This window comes from Leptonychotes weddellii, chromosome 7, assembly GCF_054177405.1.
Source record: "Leptonychotes weddellii isolate Sample4059 chromosome 7, ASM5417740v2, whole genome shotgun sequence".
In the NCBI taxonomy this organism is placed as follows: Eukaryota; Metazoa; Chordata; class Mammalia; order Carnivora; family Phocidae; genus Leptonychotes; species Leptonychotes weddellii.
Window position 1 is genome coordinate 92,823,297 of NC_138375.1, and position 21,059 is coordinate 92,844,355.

General features: G+C 39.8%; 1 long non-coding RNA gene across 5 annotated transcripts in view; it reads right to left on the reverse strand.

Annotated features, from left to right (window-relative positions):
- Positions 1-21,059, reverse strand: part of LOC145722690 (uncharacterized) — a 144,993-nt gene that overhangs the window by 54,966 nt on the left and 68,968 nt on the right. For 2 of the 5 annotated variants that reach the window (XR_014147137.1, XR_014147134.1), the window contains exon 4: positions 12,670-12,798. The exons of the other annotated variants lie outside the window; for them this stretch is intronic. This is a non-coding gene — a long non-coding RNA (uncharacterized LOC145722690). The remainder of the gene's footprint in view (positions 1-12,669; positions 12,799-21,059) is intronic. 5 annotated transcript variants of the gene reach the window in all.

A 21,059-nucleotide genomic window follows, 5' to 3' on the forward strand; every position in this document is an offset into this window, starting at 1 on the left:
GGGGGGATGGGTTAGCCTGGTGATGGGTATTAAAGAGGGCACATATTGAATGGAGCACTGGGTGTTATACGCAAACAATGAATCATGGAACACAACATCAAAAACTAATGATGTACTGTATGGTGACTAACATAAGATAATAAAATAAAAAAATAAAAGAAAGAAATTAAAAATAGAAAAGCCATCTTTCTCCTTGCAGACCTGGGATATGTGAGATGGTACCTTAGAGCATAGGCTATCTACCTGCATGTGTCTACCAAGGTCTGTTTACATACCTATCAGACTGTGAAGTCCTCTAGGACTGTATACTTCCTGGCCCCTTTTTAGGAGCTTAATATAATGTCTTATTGAATAAATGGGTAAATAAATAAATGACCACTTATACATATGCTATGGGATATCCCAAGCCTTGGCTATGTGTCAGGGAAAGCTTCCAGCAGTTGATTGTATCCAGCCTGAGTTGAAGAATGAGCTGAAGCTAGCCAGGCAGAGCTAGGGGAAAGCATTTCTGGGCAGTGGCACTAACTTAAGCAAGAGAGAGCATGGCATATTCAGGGAGCTGTCAGCTGTCAGTGTGGCGGCAGAGGGGCCAGATGAGAAAATGAAGAGGCACACGGGCCACACTGCAAAAGCTGTATGTATTATGAGGAGTTTGCACTTTGTCCTGAGGGCAAAGGAGAGCCATTGAAGACATTTTCCCCCTATTGATGTTTTTCTTTTCCAGATTATAAGAATTGAGGAATAGTGTGTGTGTGTGTGTGTGTGGTAAAATGCACAAATCTAAACTTAGGGTGAGCAACCATCCTGGTTTCCCCAGGAAAGGACTTTTAGTTTAAAAACTAGGACAGTTTCACGTAATCTGGGGCCCATTGGTCTTCCTATCTAAAGTGTGCTGTCCCCACCTTCCACATCAAACCCCAGAAGGCTTCCTCATGCCTCTTCTCAGTCAACACTCCTCTCCTAAAGTAACCACTATTCCAAAATCTCTTACCATAGATAAGTTTTATCTCATTTTGAACTTTATGTAAATTTACATAGTATGTTTTCTTTTGAGTCTATGGGTTTTTTCATTCAACTTTGTGGTCTGTGAGATTCTCTTTGCTGTTGCTGTATTTGCCTTTCATTGCTCTGCAGTATTGTAAGAACATATCTCAATCTGCTTATCCATTTATCCATGGTTAATAGGCATTTAAATTGAGTCCAGATTTTGCAATTATGGATAGCTGTTAGGAATATTCTTGTAGACATCTTCGGTGGGCATATGCAGTCATTTCTGTTGGGTAAATAGTGAGGAGTGGAATTGCACGGTCATAGGGTATGTGTAAGTTTGGCCTTAGTAGCAACTGCCAAGTTATGTCCCACAGTAGTTGTACCATTTTACACTGTTAGCAATAATTGTGAAAATTCTTGTTTCTCCACATTCTCATCAACACCTGGTATTGTCTGTCTTTTTAATTTTAGCCATTCCAGTTGGGCATGAAGTCATACCTCATGGTGTTGATGTGCATTTCCCTAATGACTAACAATGTTGAGAATCTTTTTATTGGCCATTCATATATCTTTTTGCTAAGTGTCTGTTCAGGTCATTTGCCCATTTAGAAAATTAGGTTGTTGGCTTTTAATTGTTATTCGGGAGTTTTTTTTAACATCGGGACACAAGTCCTTTGTGAGATATATGCATTGTACATATTTTCTCCTCATCTGTGACTTGCTTTCTCACTTTCTTAATAGAGTCTTTTGAAGAGCGAAAAGCAGAATTTTAATTTTGATTTAAAAATTTTCATTTTTTTTTTCCTGTGGTCAGTGTTTTTTGTGTTTTATTTAAGAAACTGTTGCTTAGGGGTGCTTGGGTGGCTCAGTTGGTTAAGTGACTGCCTTCAGCTCAGGTCCTGATCGTCCCAGGATCGAGTCCCAAATTGGGCTCCCTGCTCCTCCCTCTGACCCTCCCCCATCTCATGCTCTCTCCCTCATTCTTTCTCTCAAATAAATAAATAAAATCTTAAAAAAAAAAAGAAAAGAAACTGTTGCTTAACCCAGGATATGAAAAGAATCATTTTCTTATAGAAGTTTTATTTTTTCCTATTTGCATTTAGATTTATGATCTAGCTCAAACAGATTTTTGTTATGTATACAGTAGGAGTTGAGATTCATTTTTTTTTCCCATGTGGGTATCATGTTTCCATATAATTTGTTGGAATTCCCCATGGAATTATCTTGGAGCTTTTGTCTAAAATCAATTGACCATATATGTGTGGGTCTATTTATGGACTCTAATATGTTCCATTTATTTATTTGTGTATCCTTATGCCAATACCACAGTGAATTTTATAATAAATTAGTCTCAAATTCAGGTAATTTAAGTCTTCCAGATTTGTTCCTTTTGTTTTCAGATTTGTTTTGACTATTTTATATTCTCTGCATGTTTGTATAAATTTTAAAATTTTGGCAATTCTTATTTTTAAAAAATCCTGCTGAGGTTTTGATTGGGATTACATTTCATCTGTAGGTCCATTTGAGAAAAATTGACATCTTGACAGTATTGAGTCTTGCATCCTATGAACTTGATATATCTATCTGTTTATTGAAGACTTAAAAAATTTCTCTCGGGGCTCCTGTGGCTCAGTTGGTTAAGCATCTGCCTTTGGCTCAGGTCATGATCCCAGGGTGCTGGCATTGAGCCCTGAGTGGGCTCCCTGCTCAGCAGGGATCCTGCTTCTCCCTCTCCCCATGCTGCTCCCCCTGCTTGTGCTTGCTTGCTTTCTCTCTCTCTCTGTCAAATAAATAAAATCTTTAAAAATTTTCTTTTAATAATGCCTTATACATTTTAGTACAGAGGCCTTGTGCATCTTAGATTTATTACTAGACATTTTATTTTTTTATACTAAATGGCATTTTTTAAAATTTCTAATTATTTGTTGCTAGCATATACAAGTACTTTCTATATATTGACCTTGTATAGAGTGATAATATAAAATTATTTAATTTTAATAGTTATTTTGACCGATTCTTTTCAATTATTTATGTATGCATCATGTAGTCTATAAATAATACGAGTTTTATTTCTTCCTTTCCATTTTACCTCCTTTTTGCTAAGCTTATTGTACTGAATGGGGCCTCCAGTACAATATTGAATAATAATGTTGAAAGAGGACACCACTCTCTTGTTGCTGAACTCAGGGGGAGCCATGTAATAAATACCTTGCCATCAACTATAACATATGCTGTAGAACATTTCCTTTTATTATTAGTTTGCTGAGAATTTTTATTTTTATCAAGAATAGATGTTGAATTTTGTCAAATGGTTTTTCCTACATATATTGAGATGATGATGATTTTTCTCTATAAATATAATGAATTTCATTGGTTGATTTTTGTATGTTGTCAGCCTTACATTTCTAGAATATAGACATTATATATTACCTTCGTACTCTATTGATAGGTTTTATTGATTAAAATTTTGTTTATGATTTTTGCACCTGTGCTCATAAGTGAATTTGGTCTGTGATTTTCCTTTCTTGAAATGTTATTCTCAGATGTTAGTATCACCTCTTAAAAGTAATGCTGGTTGTATAAAATGAGCTGAAAATTATTCATTCTTGTTCTTTTTTTTTCTAGATGACTTTTTGTAAGATTAGTATTATTTCTTCCATGAATATTTGGAAGAAATCACTAGGGAGGCCACTTAAGACTGGAGTTTTCTGTGTCTGAATGTTTTAAATTAGAAATCAAAATTATTTAATAGCTATGGGAAGATTCTACTTAGTGTTAATTTTAGGGAATTGTGCTTTTCAAGAACTTTTTCATTTCATCTAGGTTAAATTTATTGGCATAAAGATGTATACTTAAAATATATTAGTACTGACAGTAATTAAAAATATACAGTGAATTAAAGACAAAGATTTTAAATATTTATTTAAAAATAAAAAACAAATGCTGTTTCTAAAAGACAAACTTACATATAAGGATTGAAAAGGGAACAGAAAAACCCTCTTTCCTCTATTCACTGAACACTTCTGGCCACCTAGTGTATAGATTTTTTTCCCACTTGACCAGTTCTCCAACACCATCTGGGTGTTGTATAATTCAACGAAATTTTCACACTCTCTACCTAACTGCATCAGATCCCTCAAGTTAAGGGCTCAGTCCCTCAAGACTTGCCCCACTTAGATACCAATGGCAAGTAGTGGGTTCCCAGGGTACCCATACTTCTGTCCAAATTGGCTACAAATCGGGAGTTCCCACAAAGCCTTCCTCAGGTTTAATAATTTGCTGTAATGACTCACAGAAATTGGGCAACACATACATTTACTAGTTTATTATCTTGTATAAAGAATATGACACAGGATACAGATGAACAGTCAGATAAAGAGATATATAGGGTAAGTGCAAGAGCTTTTGTCCCTATAGAGTTGGAAGGCACCACCATCCCAGCACATGGATGTATTTATCAACCCTAGAAGCTCTCTGAACCCTATACTTCAGGGATTTTTATGGAGACTTTATCACATAGTCATGAACAATTTTTAACTCAATCTCCAGCTCCTCTCCCCTCCCTGGAAGATAGGGGGTGAGGCTGAAAGTTCCATGCTTCTAATCATGGCAGCTTTTTTTTTTTTTTTTAAGATTTTATTTATTTATTTGACAGAGAGAGAGAGACCACAAGCAGGAGGAGTGGCAGGCAGAGGGAGAAGGAGAAGCGGGTTCCCTGCTGAGCAGGGAGCCTGATGTGGGGCTAAATCCCAGGACCCCAGGATCGTGACCTGAGCGGAAGGCAGATGCTTAACTGACTGAGCCACCGACTGATCACCCAGTCATGGCTGATCTTTCTGGTGACTGGTCCCCACCCAGGAGTCCACTAAGAGTCACCTTATTAGAACAAAAGACATTTCTATCACCCAAGAAATTCCAAGGGATTTAGGAACTGAGGTAAAAAGAACAATATTACAACAGAAGATACGCCTAGCACCCCTATTACTCAGGAGATTATAAGAATTTTAGGACCAACATGTCAGAAACTGGGAGAAGATACATATATATAATATATGTATATAATTATTTAGACATATAAATAATTATTTTAGAAGGACATAGAAAGATTCAAAGTAAAAGGATGGAGAAAGGTACACTATACAAAGCAAATATGGATGTGGGTATACTAATTTCAGATAAAAGAAAAACTTTAGTAAAGAAATATTATTAGATATATGGTGCTGAAAAGATGAGTAAAATTAACAACTCTAGCTAAACTTCAGTAAAACATAAGAGACATCTTTAATTTTCCATTATGACAAAAGGGTCGATTCAACAGGAAGATTCTAAATTATATGAACTTAACAGCTTTAAAATATGTAAAGCAAAAGTTGATAGACTAAAAGGAGAAATAGACAAAAATGCATTATCATAAATGAAGACTTTAGGGGCACCTGGGTGGCTCAGTCAGTTAAGCATCCAACTCATGAACTCAACTAAGGTCTTGAGCTCAGGGTCGTGAGTTCAAGCCCCGCACTAGGCTCCACGCTGGGCGTGGAGCCTACTAAATACATAAATACATAATTAAGTATTTTAATATAACTCAGTAACTTATAGAACAAGTAGATCAAAAAAGTCATTAAGGAAACAAGCTTGAACAATATGATTAGACAACTTGACAGAATTGAACATTGCAAAAAACAACTTCAGAACATATGCTTCTCAAGTACATATGGAACATTTACTGAATACCACGTGTTGGGCTACTAAGTAAAGAGACATCATTATAGATTTGACAGACATTAAAAGAAAGTAAGAGTGTATTATGAACAATGCTAAGCCAATAAATCTGACAATTTAGAGGACTGATTTTCAAATATGGAGTAACATGCTCAGACTTTGATTTCAGAAAGATTACTCTGGCTGCAGTTTGGAGAATGGGCTAGATGGGGGCAAGACCAGAGGCAGGGAGGATGTTAGGACTCTATTACAACAATCTAGGCAAAGATAATAATGACCTAGATTAAGAAATGGCAATAGGGAGACGGAAGAAGGAATCAAACAAAAGAGCAAGTAAGTAAAGCTGAGGGTCAGTAATTATGGGACATTGCAAAATGTTGATTCAGAAAATATTTATTGAGTCCCTACTATATGCCCTGTACTGCTTGCAATAGTCAGCAAGACAGGTATAGTCCCTGCCTTAGTGATGAAGCTTACCTATGGTTGGCATCAGAGCCAGAAGTTGTATCTAGGAGTCTGAACTTCAGTTCCAAGGCTAGTGTGCTTTCAACAACAACCCAGACTTGCCCTCTGTCATAACACTCGTTTTGTCTGTTGCACCTAATAGCAACATAAGTATTCTTGTATCTGCCTCTTTGAGATACCATAATGGCCAGATTCCTCCAGGCAGCACTTACTGATTTAAAAATTTTATAAGATTAAGCTGAACCCTCATAAATTTCCTTGGTTTGGCTCAAAGTTACATATACTAGGAGATGGCTATTCTAAAAATCAATAGGCTTTCTTTTTTTAATGGAGCTGGGTTCTTTGTCACAATGTATTTGCAATCTGCTGGGCATTAGCACCTTCTTCCTGGGATAAGGCAGGGCAAAGTTTGGTGAAAATAGCTTCTTCAAACCACTTCAATCACCTTTGTCAAAAGCAAAGGTTGTGGGAAGCCTGGCGACCTGGATTCATCTGGTTTCCTTTTAGTTCCTTCTCTGAACTATAGAACTGAAAAATGTTGGAGCTAGAAGGAATTGCAGAAACCATTTAATCCAACCCACGCATTTTAGAGAGGAAGCATCAAGGCTCAGAGAAGTACAGTGACTTGCAAAGTCACCCCTCTACTTTTACATAGACCCAGGACTGGGATCCAGGTCCTTCCAGTGCTCTTTAACACCAGCACTCTGCACCACAGCAGGAGAGCCAGGGCTCTATTCTTAACCTGCTTTATATTCTGGAAAAATGAAACTTTAGCTTTTGCTCCAAATGACCATTTCTGTTTCAAATCCTCTTCTCTGTTTACATCCTGTTGGCTCTTCATTATTGTCTCTGGCTGAACGGAGGCCGGAACCTGTGCTATGCAAAGCAGAAGCAGCAGATGCTATTTGGGGTGATTTCAAGGACCAAGGAAAGGACCTTCTTCTTCCTACCTGCTTTTAGGTACTGGAAATTTTTAAAACATAAAAACTTTTCATTTTACAAGGAGAACCAAGGTCCATGGTGCATATACCCATGGGAAGGAAACTATGATGGCTTCAGTCGACAATGAATAGCAAATAATTGGCATTGGATCCCTTCCCAGAAGCATTTTTCTTTGACAGAACAGAAGATGTTGCAAAAGGATACTAAGATATTTAGGAAGGCTAGAGAGCAGTTGACTGTACTAGAAGAAAGGAATAGAGGGGATGTGCATGTGTGTGTATGTGTGTTTGTGTGTGTGTGTGTGTATCTGTGTGTGTGTGTGTATACCCATACAGGTATTGTGGGGGTAGAAGTAGGAGATTCCAAAGACAAACTTTGTCTACAAACTTTGTCACAGCTTGGTCCTGCCTTGAGCCTGTCTGTCAGACTGACATGCTTGCATCCTAATCCCAGACCTGCATATCTAAAACACTTCCATCCAAGGTGCCAACAAGGAATGTGAGGGAGGGGAATGTCTTCAAGCCAGTGAGCACCCAAACTGTGCACCAGAGATAAATCCCATACTAACAGAAGCTAAGCCCTATTGGTTCTTTGTTATAGGAGTTGTCATGAAAATTCTCTGTGCAGTGGTTTTTAGGGCACTGAAACTACTCTCTATGATGCTATAATAATACACCACGAAGACTGAAACCTAATGTAAACTATGGACTTTGAATGACCATGATGTGTCAGTGTGGGTTCAGTATTTGTCAAAAATGGACCACTCTGGGGCAGGGTTGGGGGTAATACTGATAATGGAGGAAGCTCTGTGTGTGTGAGAAATCTCTGTACCTTCTACTCAATTTTGAGGTAGACCCAAAACTGCTCTTAAAAAATAGTCCATTAAAAAAATTCTCAGTTCACAGAGCCTGGTGGATTGGCTGGAAATCCCTACAGGGGGCACAAAGTAGAGGTAGCAGGGTGGGATTCACTGAGGCTAATACGAAAATAAGGAAATCTAAGCTCTACTCCTAACTCTTCGACTAACTGTGGGGACTTGACCTCTGTTTCCTCAACTGTAAAATGAGGAGGATAGGTTTGGGAACCTACAGTTGCATTCCAATTTTATGGTCTTCAATAAAGATTATTTTCCAGATTCTGTCTTCTTGAGAGAAATACTGTGCCTTAGGATAAAGGAGTAACTAGGCATAGAGAAAAGATCCTGTTTTCTCAGTTGAGACCCTCAGGGTTCCCTCTGGTTTTGTTGGCTGAGTCCAGAAGTATTGCCATGATCCAGCCCAGGTTTTGCCTTCATCCAAGTAGGCCTGTGTGCTCTGAAGCCTACTCAGAGTAGGTGTCAGGGCTCCTAACTGGGGAATAGAATCTCTTTTGCACCTCCCACAAGCTGACCTCTTACCCAGAAGGATCCTTATCTTCCTTGGAAGAGCTTAAGCATCAGCCCAAGCCCAGGACCCTGACAGGGGTTGGGGTGCTTAGAGTCAGGCGCAAGGTCGTTTTACTTCAGGCCTGTTCGGTTGTTCTTCCCTTCCCTTCTCACTAGGCCTACGCAGGGCACCATCCTGCGTCAGCACGAGCTTCAGAGATGTGTTTATCTTTCTTCTGCAGCTCCTAGAAGACAGTGATTGCACCCGAAGCACTGTTATTTGTAACTTCAGCCGGTGATTCCCAGCTCTCTTGGCTTCTGCCCTGGGACTCATGCTGGCGCTCCGTTCCCTTGTCAGATTCCAGGCCTTCAGTGTCTTCAAGAGAGCGGTACGCACCAGCCCGGATGCCTGCTGGGTTGGGACCTTAGGATCACAGCTCCCATACTCCCTTTAAATTCAGGTAAGTGTTTGTGGGTCTCTACCACATGTGTTTGTTAGAGGCAGGAGACAAAGAACCCAGGCAGCTTCTAGTCTTTAATCAGCAAAAGCAGCAAAAGCATTTGATGAAATCAAGCAAGCTCTCAAGGTTTCTCTCCTGCTTATCCAGCAAAACAGAAAGCCCCAGCCCTCTATTCTGGACTGCACGCAGGCATGGATGCCACTGTCTTGACTAGCTGCCTGCTGCCTTGCCGCCGGGACAAGCCCATCCATTTAGTACCTCTGGGAATGGAAGGAGAATGTATTTCTCTTGGTCTCTCCATTCAAGCCACTGTCCACATATTTCTTTCCCTTCACAGTGTTTTCATATTTCTTCTCCTCTTCAGAATTCAGCTCCCTTCCCTCTGACGCTTTCTGTACTGCCCAAAGCACGTACCTTATGGGCTGGACCAGAGTATGCAAAGCACATCCCCCCCCACCGCCCCGCCCCGACCACACATGTACAGTGCTTCCATCCCCCTAGGTTAGCCCTGGCAGTGGCCTTGGCAAGGTGGGCACTATGCCAGTGACTGAGTCTTCAGATGAAGGGCTGCCCAGGCTCTTTCCTCTCTCCTCTGGGAGAGTTTCCTGCAGAATCAGGGAACCAGGCTGAGGACAGGCCGCACAGGTTTACCCAGGGTCTTTTCTGGGAATCTGTAGTTTGGCAGCTCCAAGTTGAAAAGCACCTAATTACTTGGGAAAGAGTAATTGCATCCAAAGTTGGGGGCTGTGATTTGCTGTGCACATAAAAATAAGAGCAATTCCATGGTGAGGAATTCACCAGGGCTAGGCCCTCCCACCCTAGTACTGCTCTGTGTTGAGCAGTAGCTGGTGCCTGGGCCCTGGGGAAAGTGGCAGGCCTCTGGCAACACAGCCCTGAGCACTGGATGAATCGGTGCAGAAGGGGCCCGTGTTTTGTTCGGTCACTTTCTTCTCCACTCTATTCTGTGTCATGGGAAAGACAAGGCCTGTGGCAGAAAGTGTAGGAGACGAAAATCGATTTAGAAAGGATCCTATAGGTCTGCATGCTCTGTGTGTGTGTGTTATGTGTAAGTGTGTGATATGTGTGTGCATGTGCACCTCTGGTGGGCACACTTAACATCCATAGCTTTTGTTTTAGGGCAGTGGAGTGCGGCAAAAACATTCTTTGGGTCTGTTTTGGCTTTTTTCTTTTTTTTTTTTTTTGGTTTGCTTGTTCATTTTGTTTTTTAGATTCTACATATAAGTGAAATCATAATGTATTTGTCTTTCTCTGCCTTATTTCACTTAGTATAATATCCCTTAGGTCCATCCATGTTGTCACAAATGGCAAGATCTCATTCTTTTTTATGACTAATACTCCATTATATAAATATATATATATAATCTTCTTTATATAAATAATATATATATATATTCATTTTCTTTATCTGTTTGTCTATTGATGGACACTTATTTGTATCCATATCTTGACTATTGTAAATAATGTGACAGTAAACATAGGGGTGCATGTATCTTTTCAGATTAGTGTTTCTGTTTTCTCTGGGTAAAGGCCCACTAGTGGAATTCCTGGATCACATGGTATTTCTATTTTAAGTTTTTTGAAGAACCCCCATACTGTTTTCCACAGTGGCTGCACCAGCTTGCACTCCCACCAACAGTGCACGAGCATTTTCTTTTCTCCACATCTTCTCCAACACTTGCTGTTTCTTATGTTTTTGATTTTAGCCATTCTGACAGGTAGGAGGTGATACCTCATTTTGGTTTTGATTTGCATTTCCCTAAAGATGAGGGATGTTGAGCATCTTTTCATGTGTCTGTTGGCCATCTGTATGTCTTCTCTGGAGAAGTGTCTTTTCACATCCTCTGCCCATTTTTTAATTAGATTGTCTGGGTTTTTTTTGGTGGAGTGGTATAAGTTCTTTATATATTTTGGATATTAATCTCTTATTGGATATGTCCTTTGCAAATATCTTCTCCTATTCACTAGGTTGTCTTTTTGTTTTATTGATGGTTTCCTTCACTGTGCAGATTTCTCAGTAGTTTATTTTTGCTTTTGTTTCTCTTGCATGAGAGGACATATCTATAAAAATGTTGCTAAGGTGTATGTCAAAGAGATGACTGCCTTTGTTTTCTTCTAGAAGTTTTATGGTTTCAGGTCTTACACTTAGGTCTTTAATCCATTTAAAGTTTATTCTTGTGTATGGTGTAAGAAAGTGGTCCAGTTTCGTCCAGTTTCATTCTTCGGCATATAGCTGTCCAGTTTTCCTAATACCATTTGTTGAAGAGACTGTCTTTTCCCCACTGTATATTCTTGCCTCCTTTGTTGTACATTAATTGGCCATATAAGTATTGGTTTATTTTGGGGCTCTGGATTCCATTGAGCTGTGTGTCTATTTTTGTGCCAGTACCGTGCTGTTTTTTTTTTTTAAGATTATTTATTTATTTATTTATTTGAGAGAGAGAATGAGAGATAGAGAGCATGAGAGGGAAGAGGGTCAGAGGGAGAAGCAGACTCCCCGCTGAGCAGGGAGCCCGATGTGGGACTCGATCCCAGTACCCTGGGGTCATGACCTGAGCCGAAGGCAGTCGCTTAACCAACTGAGCCACCCAGGGGCCTAGTACCATACTGTTTTGATTACTATAGGTTTATAGTGTATCTTGAAATCTGGGATTGTGATACCTCCAGCTTTGTTCTTTCTCAAGATCATTTTGGCTATTTAGGATCTTTTGTGGTTCCATAGAAATTTTAGTATTAGTTCTAGTTCTGTGAAAAATACTATTGGTATTTTGATAGGGATTGCATTGAATATGTAGGCTGCTTTGGGTAGTATGGACATTTTAACAATATTAATTCTGCAGGATAAAAATAGAAAGCTGCTTCCAAGGTTTGAGCACTCAAGTTGGAAACTGCTCCTCCACTTGCCTTCAGTAGCACCTGAAATTTTCGCTATTAATCTCTTAAGGTTAAAGTATTTCCCTGTAGGGGCGCCTGGTGGCTCAGTCAGTTAAGCACCTGCCTTCAGCTCAGGTCATGATCTCAGGGTCCTGGCATCGAGACCCATGTTGGGCTCCCTGCTCAGTGTGGAGCCTGCATCTCCCTCTCCCTCTGCTCCTCCCCCGTGCTCACTTGCTCTCCTGCTCTCTCTCTCTCAAATAAATAAATGAAATCTTTAAAAAAAAAAAAAAAGCATTTCCCTGTAAAACACTGTTGTTTGAACTGTTACATAGGGCAGGGGCAATACCTTGACTGGACAAGGGACAATCATAATCATTTTCACATTGTAGTTACTTCTCAGACCTAGCCAGGAAACAGAGTAAGTTCATTTTGATGTTTAGAAGAGGAAAGAAGCACGATATGGTAGAAAGAGGCTGAAATTTAAAGTCAGAAGACCTGAGTCTATTAATAACTCTGTGGTTTGAATAAATAGCTTACCTTTATAACCTCATCTGTAAAATGAAATGCCAGCTGTTTTTCACAGAGTGGTTGTGAGAGTCAAGAGAGAGAGTGCATGTGAAAGAACTTTTAAAATTGTAAGTCCTATAAAAATCTAAGTTATTACAATATTTGAATTGGCAAGACATAGCTCCTTCCTTTTGCTGATTGGTCCTTTGAAGGCACTGGGCCTGCAATTCAGGTTTGTACCACTAGAGCGGCAGTGTTGTCTAGTAGCCTGCAAAAACCGAATACACACTTCTTAGGCACTTCAAGCTGATGTCCAACAGCAGTTACCTAGAGGTTTCCATGCAAGCTAAAGCCCCAGGCTTGGATAATGGCCCCTTCACAATAAATGTGAACTTCATTTGCTCTCCATCAGGACCTGGAACTAAGTCTGTACTTCTTTTTAGAGGCTTCCAATCCCTGAAAGAGCCCAAGAGCAAATGTTTTTAATAAATCAAGTCATGGACTCTGCCTGATGCCATTTTGATAAACTGAGTTTTCTCACAGCCTGAGAATGAGGCTACTGGTTACATCTTGCTCTTGGTTTCACAAAGAAACCAATCTTGCTCACCAGCTTAGGTCAGCATGCATTATGCTACACTTTAAACTTTATTGAGTGCATCCAAAATGGTCCAGTCTACAGTGATTAGTCCAAAAGGCAGCATCACAGGTAGCCTCATCCTCTTTACTTGGCAACATTTGCATCTCATTTTAGAGGAGAAAACTTGTTAATATGTACAGGCAATAAACCCTGAAACCCATGCCACATGTAGTTTGCCTTTTTAACAGCAGAAAATGAAAAAGAGCTTTCCAGCTAATTGACTGAATGCAGGACTCATAAAACTTGTGAGTGTTCAGGATCACAAGGTCAGATTCCAATACAGAGATACATGCAAAAAACATTGTAGCTTCTCCTTTTTTCAGCTGTGGTGCTGGCCATGTGTATTAAGACCATTCAGTAATCTTCCACTCCATTCTCCCATTTTCCTTCCTCACCACATCTCAGTACTACACTGTCTCCAAAGAGTTGGGGGCAGGGGTGCCGGTTTTCTCCAGTCTCATTTCTGCTTGAGTGTTAGAGACTGAGCAGTGGGCTCCTGAGGTGTGAGCAAGGCTTGATTTACGTTAGAATGGCAACCACATATTAATCTTCTAAAAGATGCCCCATGGGTCATGAACTAAATGTAAAGCTAGGATTTGTGGGGCTGAGCTCCCTAAGCTAGGAATGCTCTACCATGCTCCTCGATTTCTAATGCGTATCTATAGAGCAGAGATGAAGATCCTAATTGTTTTACATTTCAGTATTATTTTCACTCTTGAGATTGTGTCTTAATTTGCAATACTAGATAGAATAATGCATTGCCATGTATCTCTTCCCAACTCTGTATTCAGTGATATATTGGTAGCTTGAAATTGGCCATGATGGAGGTATTTCTACCACAGAAATCAGGAAATATTACCCATTAGTGCCTTTTTTTATCCCAGGGAGCTGGTTGTTAAACATTTTTCAGCAAAGGTAATCCAACCCTGGAGGTAGTAGGTGTAGAGAAATGATCAGGGAAGGTGTGGCATCTGCCAATGGCTGTTTGTCCATAGTTATGCTTAGCTTTGCTCTTAAAACATAGCCACTCTTTATGGTGGCAATTTGCTCAGCTAAGAAACAATTAAAAACCCCATATATCCCAGCCTCCCTTAAGGCTGGAGCCACAGGATTCAGTTCTGCTCAGTGAGGCAGAAGTAGAAATCTACTGGGAAAGGTCTTGCTTCTCGATGTAGGTACCACCCCTTCCTCATTACTTTTGCTATTTCTTTATCTTGCCTGGAATGATGATTGGAGTTGGAACAGCCATCTTTTACCACAGAGGAACCGTGAGGATGAAATAGTTCAAGAATAGCCAGACAAAGACAGAGGGAGCTGGGACCTGGATGACACTGTGGAGCTGGCAGGCCCCTGAACTGCTCCCTTCTGGATTTCTTCTTAGGTGAAAAATAATCCCTATTTGGTTCAACTCCTCAGTTGATTCCCTTTACATGTAGCCAAATGCAGTCCCTTATTAAGAATGAAGACTTCCCTTAAGAAGTGATGTTTGTGCTGATCTGATGGGAAGAGCAGCTAAATGGAGCTACTAAACATCAGCTAAATGGAGCATTTACTAAATGCCAAGTAAGCAGGTTCCCTGTGTTGCACAGCCCTCAGATTTGCACCCCCTGACCACTTGACTTCTCCCTGCTAAAAATGCCTGGAATTGGCAGGTGAAAGGGAAGACAACAAGGAGGTTGCTAAGGCAATCACAGTTTTGTTTTCTCCCTAGGGGTATCATTTCATGGATTCATGGCAGTAGGGATGGGCTCCCATAGGGCAGGCTGGAAGATGAAATCAGGCTGAAACCAACCACTCTGCACAGTAAGGAGCAACCTCCCTTCCTCTCCCTACCCTAGTCCACCTACAACCTTCTAATCTTATTTCCACATTCTCAGCCCCCAGGCAAACTAGCCCACCCTTTCCTGCTTGCCACAAAGCTGCCTTTCCAGGGAAGAGAGAGCCTTTTGAATTCAAGTATAGAAAATCCTCATATTAAAAAAAAAAAAAAAGCCTTCAACTGGTTGCTAGGGTTATGTGTATCCTGCTTACGGAGCTCGCCTAGGAAAAGAGACTCGTCTCTATAGAAACTGCCACGTCACAGGAGCTCTGAACAGCAGCTCTGAGACCAGTGTCTCTTCCAGAACAGCCTTCCTATCAAAGCCTCTCTCACTGAGATGAGTGCCTGGGGACCCGGGAGGGAGAGAACCCTAGAGTCATTGGAGGCTTTGAACGGATCTCTTTCTCTTTTTTTCCTTTTCCCTTCCTTCATATTGCAAACAGATGGAGGAGTCATTTCTAGTCATAAAGAGCATTTCTCCCTGTATCTCCACTTTTCTTCTTACCTGTGGGAAGATTAGGCTTCTCCCACACCCGTTTATCTAACTGGAACAGAGTGGCCGCTTAGGGGCAGTGCATTTGAGGAATACTCGGACCCTGTCTTGTTTATGAGGACTCAGCGCTATGTCAGGCCTGCACCCCAGAAAGCCCTCGAGTCAGGCCAAACAAGTTCAAGCTGAGGGAGTTTGGGGTATGTGGGACCCTCTTCTGTATCTTAAAGAGGAATTCAAGGTCATCTAGGCAAAATTATCATCCTCCTACACTAAAATATAAGTAGCTCTTGCCTTATAAATAGGGTGATCCTGTAGTTTACCACACAAACCAGGACGTCTATGAGAGGAGCTCTTAGTAATTACAGTGGGACTATAGCCACATACCAGGAGGGTCTGGACTTGGGCCACTCCACTTAATACTTGGAAATATGTGCTTTACAAACGGTATGCATGAAGAAATGGCTTCCTGCACCCCATTCCTCCCTCCCGAAGGCCCTGCTGCTCCTAAAAATGGAGAAATTTGGGAAATTGGAAGCGTTTGAAAACCAGGTGGGCTCAGAAGTGAAAAAAGAAATGACACTGTTGAAGGATTAGAAGATAGATTTTCAAGAAGAAAGACTTTTGTATACGAAGTATTTCATACAAATGTATCTGAGGATAAATCCGTATCAGCATCTCCACACACCCTCATCAATATGTGTCTTCCTCAATCTTTTCAGCCATTGTCTCTCCACTGTCATTTAGAGCTAAGTCATTCTTCTTACATCTGGCTCCTCGTGCTCTGTTCACCGTGAGACTTTTGTCTCTTCAAAAATGTGGTGCTGACTTGATGCAGACAAACACATTGACTGTAGATCACCTTAGGCTTGTGTGTGAGGGAGGTGCCGGAGCTGCAAGATGGAGGGAGCTGGCTTCTTCGTAATAGGTTCTAAAAATCCCTTAAGGCAAATCCCACTGCTGCTTTCGTTTTTCAGAAATTCTGGACTCTTCGTGCTTGTTAGTTTTTCTCAGCAAACTTTGGCATCAGTGAATCACTTCTAAGAATTTTTTTCTTCAAGTGTTGTTTTGAGGTAATAACATAAATGTTAACTTACGGGAAAATTATATCTTTATGTTGTGTTTCTGTTTTCTTATGCAAGAAATTAGTTTACCTTCCCATTTTGTTTGTCTTCTTTTATGTTGTTGTTGTTGTTGTTGTTGTTGTTTAATACAAGTTCTTGGACCACAAGCCGGGACGATCTGATTTAGTATACTTGGAGCTGGGACAGTGGAAAGAGCTCAGGGTACAGGAAGAAGAGCCGAAGGGCTCAAAAGACAAGCTTAGCCACTTTATTTCACATCATTAGATTACAGATCATTTCACATCCCTGTCTGCCTCACATCCTGAAATTGGGAGGCAAATATTTTTCCTCAATTGCAGTATTAATAATAATGGGTAACACAGCCTTTTATGTGTTGAACCAGGAACTGGGCCAGGAGGGCTGCTGTAGACAGACTGGGCTCAGAGTCCCATGGCACAGGTTAGAGGTCTATAGCTCCACTGCTCACCTGCTCCATGAGCTTGGAAAATTTGACATATTTCTGTGTTTTTCCCCACCATCTTTAATGTGGACTAATAATACTTCTGACCCAAAGGTGTTGTGAGGATCAAATGAAATCGCATATCTACTTACATTTGAACAACTGAAGAGTATCTAAAAGCTGCAAAACAGGATTAAAAAGTGAGATGTTCTAATCTTTTCTAATGGGAAATCATAATTTATTATATTTTGAGTTACAAACATCTGACCTGTTGCTTTTGAAATCCGGCATGTCCCTGAGTTTGGGATTCATACAGACCGATAGAATTTATGCCTGCGTTTCCTACATGCTTGAAGAAAGAAAAGCAGTCTTGGCAAGGTTATCTTTAAGGATCACGAAACAAAAGATGACTACCATGTATTTAGTGTGACAGAGCCTGGGAGTATCAGAGTAAGAGAACCCTCAGCTCAGTATTGTCAGTAGCAATACATAAGTGGGGCGCTTTGTTGTATAAATGAGATTCACTAGTGGAAACTACAGCTCAGACTGGTCCACCTTCCCTCTTCTCCCATTTATTGAATGGCTCAACACATGAACCCCAGTGTTTGGCAATGCATACTTCGACATCCTGTCAATTGCTGGGCGTGTGAGGCCCATTTCATAATCTTCTGATGGGAAAAGTACACACTTCACCAAAGGCACATCCAAATGATTAAAAATAAACCAGAAGTGTGTGAGGACCAAGTACCACAAAGCCCCGGTAGTAAAACTTCTCTGCCAGTAGGCTAATTTATGGAAATGATTCCACTGGTAACCTTGAATTAAAAGGGAGGAGCATAGAACGCGTTTGGAAGTTTTCCTTCTATTTTCTATTTTTTGAAACAGCTTCAGTAGAATAGGTATTATTTCTTCTTTGAATGTTTGGTAGAATTCCACTGGGAAACCATCTGGCCCAGGACTCTTGTTTTTTTGGGAGGTTTTTGATTACTGCTTCAATTTCCCTGCTGGTTATTGGCATGCACTATATGTTGACTAGTTGAATTTAAATAACTAGAAAAAATAAATAAAAATAAAAGGGAGGAGCAATGGACTCTTTTACAGATTAGCTTCATAGGTGAGGAATCTCCTTTTAAAAAGTGAAGTAGAATTCTCCTTTTCCATGCCTCTTCTGGCCTCACCTTCATAGGCTTCAGGACTATTTATATCCTATCTGTAAATGGTCCTTAAATCTGTTCTTTGTGCCTTTTTTCTTTTTCAGTTACTCTCCTATCCTGCCTTTCTCTTCTTGAAAATACAAAATTCTATTTCATTTTCTCTTATAAAGAACCACCTCCACAACTCTAAGTTTGTTCACATTTTTTGGAAGTCCTAACAGTGTTATGTGACAAAAACTGCAAGTAAGTGTTCACATTCTTTGACCTATTAATCCTAACTTTGGGAAATGGTCCCAAAATAATAACTCAAAGGAAGAAAAAGAAAAAGAAAACTACATGTAGAAAAGATATATATGGGAAGATATTGGATAATGTCCAAAGATAGTGTCCCATAAACTTGTACCAAATTTATAAAATAAAATATCACACAATTTCAAAGGAGAAAAGGGAAGACTTTGTAGAAACCTTTTTAAATTGCTTCTCAGTGAAAAATAAAGAATGCAAAGTAGTACATGTGTTATGATTACAATTACATAGCAATTATGTTCATAATAATCAAATAATTAGGAGAGAACAGAGCAAGAAAGGGTATAGTTCCTATGGAGCTGCTTTAATAATAGGCATGAAAAGAAAGATGTTTTCACTGGCTCCCACCACACAGCTCACCCTTCCTAGCTTCCCAGCCCATTCCAGAATGATATAAGAAAAGGAGAATTTTGCATCAAATAATTCCAAATAACATTGGAATTTTTGGTTGCTAAAGACTAAATGTGAACTTTTGACAGCTTCCCAGTGGCCACTTCAACCACCCCCAGCTGCCACTAGAATAGGATCCTTCTGTGGCTTCCTATAAACATTGCACAGCTGACATTAAATAAAGGTATTTTTATAATTTAAAAGAAAAGTGGTGACTTCATTTCCCTAAAGCAGGACCCCTCCTGAGGTTTGAGAGTAAGGGCTGAGGTGGGGAGTACAGCATAGCCCTTGTTAATGTATTTAAAACTTTTTAGTGAAAAAGCTTCCTTTTACTACAATGTCATTAACACTTTCCCCAAACTTTGATGAAAATAGGGACTTGAACCACACCATGAATCAAAAGCATGGGAAGACTATGCCAATTTTCTGGAGCTCAAACATAGTTTATTTGTTGAGTCATAAAGCTAACTTTTAAAAAATCAACTGTTTTAAATTGGAACGAAACCTACTTAATAATAAAATAGGACAGAAGCATTAAAATATTCTATGAAAGGGAGGAATGCATTATTCAGGTTTTTACACTTAACTCACAATTTTTTTCTTTTTTTTTTTTAAAGATTTTATTTATTTATTTGAGACAGAGAGAATGAGATATAGAGAGCATGAGAGGGAGGAGGGTCAGAGGGAGAAGCAGACTCCCTGCCGAGCAGGGAGCCCGATGCGGGACTCAATCCCGGGACTCCAGGATCATGACCTGAGCCGAAGGCAGTCGCTTAACCAACTGAGCCACCCAGGCGCCCTCACAATTTTTTTCTTAAATTCACATCTATTCTGTTATAGGTTGGGTGTTCGTACATTGTACTTACTGCCTAGCACTAAGTATTTGTCTAAGGACTTTATGTGAAATAACTCACTAAATATGCCAATGACCCTAAGATGTAGGTATAGGATACTATCCCCATGGTACAGAGGAAAATCGAGGCACAGAGAGGTCACATACTAATAAGTAACTGAGCCAGGAGTCAAACCTGGGCTGTCTGGCCCTCAGCTGTATGCTCTACCCACCACATAGAGTCTGGTTTTTGTTTGTCTTTTTTTTCCCCCCTTTATTTGTTCATTTGTTTTATTTCTTACATTCCACATGTGAGTGAAGTCATATGGTATTTGGCTTTCTCTGTCTGGCTTATTTCACTTGGCATTATACCTTCTAGGTCTGTCCATGTTGCTGCAAATGGCAAGATCTCATTCTTCTTTATGGCTTAGTAATATTCCATTATATATATACCACATCTTCTTCTTCCATTCATCTATCAGTGGACACATGGGCTGCTTCCATATTTTGGCTCTTGTAAATAATGCTGCAATAAACTTATACCTTTTTGAATTAATGTTTTCATTTTCTTTAGATAGATACCCAGTAGTGGAATTACTGGATTGTATGATATTTCTATTTTTAGATTTTTGAGAAACCTCCATTCTATTTCCCACAGTGACTGCACCAGTTTGCATTCCTACCAAAAGTGCCTGAGGGTTCCATTTTCTCCAAATCCTCACCAACGCCTGTTATTTCTTGTGTTGTGGATACTAGCCATTCTGACAGGTGTAAGGTGATACCTCGTTGTGCTTTTGATTTGCATTTCCCTGATGATGAATGATGTTAAACATCTTTTCATGTGTTTTTTGGCCATCTGTATGTCTTCTTGGAAAAAAAAAATCTATTCAGTTCCTCTACCTATTTCTTAATTGGATCGTTTTTGGGTTTTTTTGGTGTTGAGTTGTAAAGTTATTTATATATTTTAGATCTGAATCCCTTATTGGGTGTATCATTTGCACATACCTGTCCCATTCAGTAGTTGCCTTGTCTTGATGACTCAGTTTCAAGTTGTATACAGGGAGCTATTTGCCCCCAATTCTTATGTCTAACTCTGTTTTTCTCACTCACCAGCCTTCAAGAGGATAGACATAGGACAGCAGAGTTGGGGAGTCTCAATTCTTTTCTACCTGCTGTCTTTCCTTGTCAATCTCCCTGCTTTAAAATTGCTATCTCTAATCTACTGTGGACAGGGAAATGAAACCAACATTGTTGGAATCATGCCTAAAACAAGAGTAAGAGTGTATACTTTTTTGCAAGGAACAAATATTTTGTAATTTTATAAGTGGAAAAGAGATAGAAAAATACACCAAAATATTTAAGGTGGTCAATTCTGAGGGATAGGATTGGAGGCGAAATTCTTTTACTTTTCATTTAAAAATTGTCCCCAATTTGTCTATTATGAGATTTATGACAGAAAAAGGACACTGATAGATAAGAAGGAAGTCTAAACAATTCTTTAATCAGGCACAAAACCCTTTTTCCCGTATTGAAGAACTACACTTATTTTATGTATATATTTATAT